Here is a 10,010-nt window from a genome sequence, read left to right as displayed (position 1 = left end):
CACCAAAAATTTATCCTATGCATCTAGTTCATCGTGATCGGAATTATATATATAATTTTTGGCCTCGTGAAGGAGAAAGTATCGCTCTAGCTTGGGGGATGCTTAAGTCAATGTTATATTCATGCCCCAATCATGAGCTCTCAAGAGAAATTATTATCCAGAATTTTCATGCTCGACTTTCTCGTAATGATCAAACCATGCTTGATACTTCTTGTGCTGGTTCTTTTATGAAGAAGACTATTGAATTCCGGTGGGATCTTTTGGAAAGAATTAAACGCAACTCTGAAGATTGGGAACTCGACGAAGGTAAAGAGTCAGGTATTATCTTAAGTATGATTGTGTTAAATCTTTTATGGATACCGATGCTTTTCAAAAGTTTAGCACTAAATATGGACTTGACTCTGAGATAGTAGCCTCCTTTTGTGAATCATTTGCTACTCATGTTGAACTCCCTAAAGAGAGTTGTCGTGGAATTGTCACGGCAGATGTCCTCGTGAAAGGACTTAGTCGTGGAGCCATCGCAACTAGGAAGCTTAAAGGGGTTAAAACGGGACAAAGGACACGCAGGTTTATACTGGTTCGGCCCCTTGCGGTGAAGGTAAAAGCCTAATCCAGTTGAGGTGGAGTTACTAGGGTTTCGATGACCAGGGAGCGAATCCGCTATGCCTGGCTCTTGATTTGATGTTTCTTGCCATAAAACGCCGCCGGGTCGTCCCTTTATATACAGAGGTCGACGCCCAGCGGCTCATAGAGTCCTGGCCGGCTCATAACAGTGTCCGGCTCGGTGACCAGTTAATCTTGCCTTACAATACAAGTCATACCCTTATGGCGGTTTATCATTACAGGCCTTAAGTCGCCTTTGGGCCTTGGGCCCTTAACTGAACCGCCATCTTCAAGCTTGATACTGGGCTTCATATGATGAATCGCCATAGCGTAACCCGGCCCCTCCTGGGCGGGTTACACTAGTAGTTATATTCTCAACATTAGGCCCCAGATTGATTTGAACCGGTTCATGTCAATCTTCAATACCTTAAGAAAAAGTCTTTTGCCTTCTATCTGTGCAAAAGTTATAACCCGCCATGACGTCATCTTCTGGATTCATGATAACCCGCCATGACGTCATCTGCCATTAAATTCATATTTTATTCAAACATATCCCAACAGATCCTTATCTTAATGACCATCCCAAGAATCGAGGCATCTGAGTAGCTGGACAACCATGTTTTGGCCTCCTCGTTTCCCGCGCCTACTCTGTCAGTCTTCTCCTTATAAATAGGCATGACTATAGGTCTTTCTTCACTCTCCCCCTTTCTGTCGCCTTCTTCCTCTCGCGACTCCGCTGCTGCTCGAGCTCCGCCGCCGCCGCCGCAGAGCACCTCGTCTTCCTCGACCTTGGCCGCTGCATCAACCTGAATCGATCAGAGAACGGCGGCGATCCTCCACAGTAGATCTGCAGCTGTAAGTCCTTGCCGTCCCGCACCCCAGATCCGCATTTAGGGTTTGCGAGTTCCTCTGTGTTTTTCGCTGTTCATCACAGATTTCTCCGTGGTTTCTTCATTGCATCTTCTTTCGATCTAAAAGGAATACTAAACTCATGCGGTAGTTGTTTTGCATCCATTCAGACGCTAGTAGATCCATTTTTCCAGTTCAGAGGCCTCATTAGAACTCACGAGCTCATTTGCACTAGATTTTTAGGTCTAGAATATTTTCTTTTCTGAATAGCCATTTGATCCAAATTAATTGCCGCATCCTGTGAAACCTGTTTTTTGTACACTTAGCCGATGCCTGTATCTTGATAGATCCACCTAGCCATGGCGGCTCACACCACCGGCTCTAATTTGAGATGCTCAATAGATAACTTCAACCACGCCCGACAGCTTAGATAACCTCAACTGCTCATGGCGGCTTAAACAATTTGACATAATTAACCATACACCATTAGGCCCCTTCGTAAGCCGCCATCTTGAATATGAATTGAAGTATTTCTCTCCGGCTTAAATTTGAACCGGAAATTTTTATTTTGTCGTAGGCTTCCATCTCCATAATGCCGCCCAAGGCTCCCAAAGCACCCGTTACATGCAACTAGGTTAAATCCATCGTCACAGATAACACCTTTAATGATTTTGTGAAGACTGGTTATCTGCCAAAGAAGGAAGTCATGTCCTATCGTGCTCCTGATCCGACAGAAGAAAAACCTTAACCCAAGGAAGGGGAAGTTATCGTCTTTACTGATCACATGAACCGGGGCTTTTCTCCACCCGGCTCAAAGTTTTTCAGAGACGTCTTGCACTTTTTTGACCTCCGACCTCAAGACATCGGGCCCAATTCCGTGTCAAATATTTGCAATTTTCAAGTGTTCTGTGAGGTGTACCTCAGAGAAGAACCCAACTTGCTACTCTTTAGAGAGTTATTTTATTTGAATCGCCAGAATGAACGTGCCAATGGGCCTAGCTTGGAACTTGGTGGAATCTCAATCCAGCGACGGAGGGACTGTCTCTTTTCGTATGCCGAACTGCCGAGTCACCCTAAAGATTGGAACCAGACGTGGTTCTATTGTCAAGATACTTCTCCGGCTAATGAGAACCCTCTGCCCGGCTTTCGTGCCCTGCGCCTCGAGTCCACTCACCCCTTGCCAGATAAACTGTCTCCTGCTGAACATCAAACACTTTCCCCCACCATGAGTAAGGTCAAGGCTCTTCTGGGGAATGGCTTCAACGGCATTGGTCTGGTCCAGGTTTGGCTTGCCTGGCGGGTTATTCCTTTGAGCCGCTGCCCCGACTTGATGTGCGATTACAGAGGCCGAAAGAATGATCCTCTGCGGCACAACCCTGATGACTTACCTGAGGACGTCATTGATGATATGACCAAGTCTCTTCTGAATGAGAGCCTGTCAGATTGTGGCAAAGTGGGTTTAAGTCCTTTTTGCAAAGCTAACCCGGCTCCAGCGGTAAGCCATTGACTTGAGCATTTTTACCTTCAACTTTGACAATTTCGTCTTTACTCAAAAACCTTTGTTGTAATTCATAGGCTGATGATGAATTTTGGAAGGTCAAGTATGACCATGAAGCTGCAAAGAAAGCCAGAAAAACCAAGAAAGCCGCCAGGAAAGCCGTTGCCCGGAAGAAGGGGAATAAGCCTAGCGTCTCAGATATGCTTCATTTGGAAGATACCTCTGAGTCAGAGGTAGCTCTTGACTCTTTAGGTTACTTTTTTAACCACCTTATTGACACTGATTATCATCAGGAGGACACAGGAGCAAGTCATGCAGTGGATGAAGAGGTAACTATTATTTCCTCCGACTCCGAGCCTTTGCCAAGACGAAAAATCCGAAGAATAACCCGGAAAGTAAGATTTTCACATCCTTTAGCTTATCAAGATCCTCAATTTCTTTTGAAGCAACAGATGCATGAGAACCGGAGGCAAACCCGGACTAGCAAGGATGCTGAACTTTCCTCCGGCTTACCAAATGCACCAAAGAAGCGCCGGAACAAGGTTACTTCCGATTTACACCCTATTTATCCTTTGGCGGGTCTCATTCGTGAACCACTCAATTCTTCTAACTCAAACTACCAGGAAACTTCACCTTCCTCCGGCGAGTCAATGCAGTCCAACTTGCCGACTTTTAAAACCACTCTAGGGTAATGATAATCTGCTTATCTTGTGTTTATCTTAACTCTTGTTTTTGCACTAACCTTTTGATTTTTACACAGCGTACAAGTAAAGCCCAGCAAAAGGGCGAAGAAGAACAAGCCGGCCGAAGAGCCGATCTCAAATGAACCGGAGCTCAGAACGGCTGCTCTTGACACCTCTGCTCATGAGCCGCCACCTGAACCAGCACACGACATTCCAACGCCTACTGCTGACCCGCCTGTCGAGCAAGCCATTGATGGTTCTGAGAACCCAGAGATCCCTAGCCCGGCCAAGACAGATGACCCGGATGTCGAAATCATCAAGACCGGCTTTGTTGAGCCGGGGAGACCTACTGTGCTGGCCAAATGTTCTGCCAAGGAAGAGCTTTTTGAACGCCACAGAACCCAGCTGGATGTCACTGATTATACTCACATGAGTATTGGAGAAATCTTCTCTGGCTGTATGGGCCAAGTACACAACAACCGTGACATGGAAATTAACATGGTGAAGCAGATGCACCAAAAATCTGAGGTATAACTCTTGTTCCTGTACTTTTATCTATCTTTACTATACCAGCCCCCAAGTCTATTGCTTATGATGAAATATGCTGTAGACTTAAGACCAGCTTAGCAATATATGTAAGAAATCCGGCTTATCCTGTAGCCCCCAAGGGTCGGCTTAAACAGTATGTTTAAACCAGTCCTTATCATGTTTAAATCAAAAAGTGCTTGTAACAGCAATATGCATTAGCCCCCAAGTGCCAAGTATCTTTGCTTGCAAAGTGCTTGGGACTTATTTTTATGAACCGCTACTGTAAGCAGATTTCTTCAACACACATTAGCCCCCAAGTGCCAAGTGTCATTTCTTGCAATGAGGCTTGGGACTTTAATGTGTCATTATGATAATCCTGACTTCGACCCGGCATTTGTGCAGGCCACCATTAGTCAATTTGAATCGGAAATATCTGACTTGAAGAATCGTCTGGAAGCACAGGAGATTGAAACCCAAAAAGCCAACTCCAAGTTTGAATTCAGTGTATCTGAACAAGAGAAACTGAAAAAAAGGCTTTGAATCCGAGAAGAAAGCCTGGGCGGATGAAAAGATCGCCTTGACCAATCGGGCTGAGAAGGCAGAGGCGGCTCTTGCAGAAACAACCGCCAAATTATCCAGTTTAAAACGCCATGTATCTCAGATGGTCTCAGCAATCTTTGGTAAGTTATCCTGCAGTTGTTGAATCTTGTCTAATAATCATATCAATTGCTGATCAACTCACTTGACATGGTAATGCAGGCCCCAGGAGTTCAAATCTTAACCAAAGCATGCTGGTAAAGCTGAAGGCAGTTTATACGCTGGTAGAACAACTTTACACCGGGTCTCAGCGTGCCTTAGCTGCAGTGGCTTTGTCAAATGAAATCCCCACCCTCTTGGCGGATGTACTGAAACGGCTTGCCGTGCTACCTTAGCGGTTCAAAGAACTAAGGCGATCTTCTGCGAGAGCCGGAGCCATAACTGCATTAAGCCGGCCCAACGCGTGGCTACTGGAGCTAGACCCGGCCGACATCGCCATCGGGTATCCCAACCTAAAAGAGGATGGCACCCCATTTGGACAGGAGGACTTCACCACTTGTGTTAAGGAAATACGCCCTGTGGCCACCCTGATTGCTAATGACACAGATCTTACCAAGTATCATCCGGGTTATGACGCTGAAAACCAGAGGATTCCAACGCCACATGATGAAGTGATCAACCCGATCCCTCCAATTCGTAAGCATACCTTCGCCCCTGAAGTTGACCCGGCCGGATTAATTGATGATGAAGCTGAATTTGAAGCTTTGAGTGGCATTGACTGGTCATCATCAACCTTCCAGGACAGGGAACAAGATGGAGGAGCGGAAAGCGATGATCCGGAAGCTTCAGGCCAACAACGCAATTGATCCATCAGGCGGCTCATATTTACGCTTTGCTAAAAAAACAATGTTTCATCATTTGGACTCGGGGAGTCATGTAATAGGGTAGAAAAAACACTTGGTTTTGTCGTGCCATCGCGCACGTGTCTGGCGCTCAACACTGTTTAAGCCGCCATCTTATATTCCTCCATATTGTGCTGATCATCTGTTTTCCTTATGTTTAAAAGGGCTTTTTAACTGTCCTGCATAGAGAAACAAATCACAAGTCCCTTGGCGGCTTACCACATGGCGGGTCATATATCTTAAATATAACCTGGAATATGAACAAAAATCATAGATAAGCCGGCTATCAATTATATCTGTGAAATATAACCATAACATCATACCTGTGATCCTTTGATTTACGCTGCCGGTTTATGTGACCCGAACAGTAAGGGTGACAACCCGATCTTTAAAAGCCAAAAACTTCCAAATGTATGATGATTGTCACATGCCGGCGACTTATTGATCAAGGCCCAAATCAGGTTGAATAGAATCCACTCATTAGGTGCTTCCAAATATAATCAAAGAGTCTCAAGACAAAGTTGGAAAATTGTGATTGCAAAGAACTTTATAATAAAACAAACAAAATTCAGAGGCTTCTGATTCGAATACGATCAGAAAACCGTTCCAAAGGGGTTAAGCTAAGATTCGAATACGATCATATAGCCCCCAGTCGCTTTGGCGTTGCCGATCAAGAGGGTATCGACAGCTATGTTCTCTTTGGTTCGAATACGACCTATGTTTGAACAGGAAGCCCCCAAATGACCTTGAGAGTTGTTTAATGACGCTGATTCGAATACGATCCACGTCAGACCCAAAAGGGGTTGAGCTATGATTCGGATACGATCAAGAAGCCCCCTAGTAGGTTTGGCAGTGTGCCAATCAAAAGGGTATCGACAGCTATGTTCTCTTTGGTTCGAATACGACCTATGTTTGAACAGGAAGCCCCCTAGTGATCATGATATTTAACGGCTAGATTCGATTACGATCATGAGCTGGACCAAAAGGAGAGCCAGATTCAAATATGATCAACTCCCTGTTGGTCGTTTTAAAAATATAATAGTGAAGACATATAAACTTTTGAGGATGAAAAGGACAGAGGTCCTGCTTTATTTCTTATCATAATAGATACATCGTCAAAATATGTACATCATGAGAGCCGGCGGCTCAAGTATAGTAAGGCCGAAGATGAGCGATATTCCATGGCCGGCGGGTCTCTTCTTCCGACTTACGTGAGTCTTTGTGCTCTCGAACATCAATGAGATAATATGACCCGTTGTGTAAGTTCTTACTGACCACGAAAGGCCCTTCCCAAGGCGGTGATAACTTGTGCGCATCAGACTGATCCTGGATGAGCCGGAGCACTAAGTCACCTTCTTGAAAGGTTCTGGACCTAACCCGGCGGCTGTGATAACGACGCAAGTCCTGTTGGTAAATCGCTGAGCGGGCTGCTGCTAAGTCACACTGCTCATCCAACAGGTCAGGTGCATCCTCATGGGCTTGTTCGTTATTAGCTTCAACATAAGCCGCCACACGGGGCGAGTCATGACGGATGCCACTTGGCAGAACCGCCTCTGCTCCATAAACCATGAAGAAAGGCGTATAACCCGTAGATCTTTTAGGTGTAGTATTGATGCTCCATATCACAGAAGGCAACTCCTCCACCCAAAAACCCGGCATCCGCTGTAAAGGGATCATAAGCCGGGGCTTAATACGCTTCAAGATCTCCTAATTAGCTCTTTCAGCTTGACCATTGGATTGAGGATGAGCTACTGATGAAACATAGAGCCGAATATGCTCACGTTGACAGAACACTTCCGTGGCACCTTTGGACAGATTAGTACCATTGTCAGTTATGATGCTGTGTGAAAAACCAAAACGAAAGATCACCTTTTTCATGAATTGAACCGCCGTGGCTACATCACAGTTACTGACCGGCTCTGCCGCAACCCACTTTGTGAATTTATCAACCGCCACCAGGAGGTGTGTCTTTTTATCCTTGGACCGTTTGAAAGGCCCAACCATGTCAAGCCCCCAGACTGCAAACGGCCAAGTGATTGGAATCATCCTCAATTCTTGAGCCGGCACATGAGCTCGTCGTGAGAATTTTGGCAACCATCACATTTACTGACCAGATCCTCCGCATCAGCATGAGCCGTCAGCCAATAAAAACCATGACGGAAAGCTTTGGCCACAAGAGATTTTGAGCCGGCATGATGACCACAATCACCTTCATGGATCTCACGAAGGATTTCTTGACCTTCGGCAGGTGACACACAACGTTGAAATGCCCTAGTAACACTGCGATGATGCAACTCACCATGAACAATTGTCACTGACTTAGACCGCCGGACGATTTGTCTAGCCAAGGTCTCGTCCTCAGGCAACTCGCCCCGGGTCATGTAAGCCAAATATGGCACTGTCCAATCTGGGATGACATGAAGAGCCGCCACCAATTGCGCTTCAGGGTCTGGAACAGCTAACTCTTCCTCTGTGGGTAACTTAACAGAAGGGTTATGCAGAATATCCAAGAAGGTGTTAGGTGGCACCGGCTTACGCTGAGATCCCAGCCGGCTTAAAGCATCAGCCGCCTCATTCTTTCTTCAATCAATGTGCTCCACTTGATAACCTTTGAAGTGTCCAGCGATAGCATCAACTTCACGGCGATAAGCCGCCATAAGAGGATCCTTAGAATCCCACTTGCCTGATACCTGTTGAGCCAGTAAATCTGAGTCGCCAAAGCACCTTACCTGGCTTAAGTTCATCTCCTTAGCCATCCGAAGACCATGGAACAAGGCCTCATATTCTGCTGCATTGTTAGTATAGGGAAACATCAACCGGAGCACATAACAAAATTTGTCACCTCGAGGGGAAGCTAAAACAACTCCAGCCCCCGAGCCCTCCAATTGCCTAGACCCATCAAAGTGAATAGTCCAGTATGTGTTGTCCGGCTTTTCTTCAAGCGTCTGCAGTTCTGTCCAATCGTTGATGAAATCCACCAATGCCCGAGACTTAATAGCAGTACGTGGCATATACTTTAAGCCATGAGGCCCAAGCTCAATGGCCCACTTGGCGACTCGTCCTGTGGCCTCTCTATTCTGAATGATGTCTCCCAAAGGAGCAGAACTTACCACAATGATGGGGTGACCCTGGAAGTATTGCTTAAGCTTCCAGCTCGCCATGAACACCCCATAAATGAGCTTCTGACAATGCGGATATCTTTGCTTAGACTCAATAAGCACCTCACTGATGTAGTAAACCGGACATTGAACCGGGTGCTCCTTGCCGGCCTCCTTGCGCTCCACCACAATTGCAACACTGACAACACGTGAGTTAGCAGCCACATACAACAATAAGGGCTCCTTATCAATGGGAGCCGCAAGGACCGGTGGCTCAGATAACTGTCTCTTTAAATCTTCAAAGGCAGCGTTAGCGGCATCACTCCAGACAAAGTTGTTTGTTTTCTTCATCATCTGATACAGCGGTATGGCCTTCTCACCTAACCGGCTTATGAACCGGCTTAAAGCAGCGATACAACCCGCCAGTCGCTGAACATCATTGACGCACGCCGGCTTAGCCAAAGAGGTGATTGCCTTGATCTTCTCCGGGTTAGCCTCAATGCCTCTGTTAGAGACCAGAAAACCCAACAGCTTGCCTGCTGGCACGCCAAACACACATTTGGCCGGGTTAAGCATCATTTTGTAGACCCGGAGATTATCAAAGGTTTCCCTCAGATCATCTATCAAGGTCTCCTTCTCTCTGGATTTCACCACAATATCATCCACATACGCATGAACATTGCGCCCAATCTGATCGTGGAGACAGTTCTGCACACATCGCTGATAAGTCGCCTGGGCACTCTTGAGCCCAAATGGCATAGATACATAATAGAAGGCTCCAAACAGAGTGACGAAGGCCGTCTTCTCCTGGTCCTTCACTGCCATTTTGATCTGATGATAACCAGAGTAAGCATCCAAGAAGCTCAAACCCTCACAACCCGCCGTAGCATCAATAATTTGATCAATACGGGGAAGAGCAAAAGGATCAGCCGGACAAGCCTTATTTAAGTCCGTGTAATCCACACACATCCGCCAGGTGCCGTTCTTTTTAAGTACAAGCACCGGGTTAGCCAACCACTCTGGGTGAAAAACTTCAACAATAAACCCGGCCGCCAAGAGCCAGGCCACCTCTTCACCGATAGCTTTACGTCTCTCCTCGTTAAACCATCGAAGAAACTGCCTGACCGGCTTAAACTTTAGATCAATATTAAGAGTGTGCTCAGCTAGTTCTCTTGGTACACCCGGCATGTCAGAAGGTTTCTGTCGTGGAATTGTCACGGCAGATGTCCTCGAGCTAGGACTTAGTCGCGGAGCCATCGCAGCTAGGAAGCTTGAAGGGGTTAAGCGGGACAAGGAACACGAGGGTCTATAC

Source organism: Aegilops tauschii, chromosome 5, assembly GCF_002575655.3.
Source record: "Aegilops tauschii subsp. strangulata cultivar AL8/78 chromosome 5, Aet v6.0, whole genome shotgun sequence".
Taxonomy (NCBI): Eukaryota; Viridiplantae; Streptophyta; class Magnoliopsida; order Poales; family Poaceae; genus Aegilops; species Aegilops tauschii.
This window is presented reverse-complemented; position numbering follows the sequence as displayed.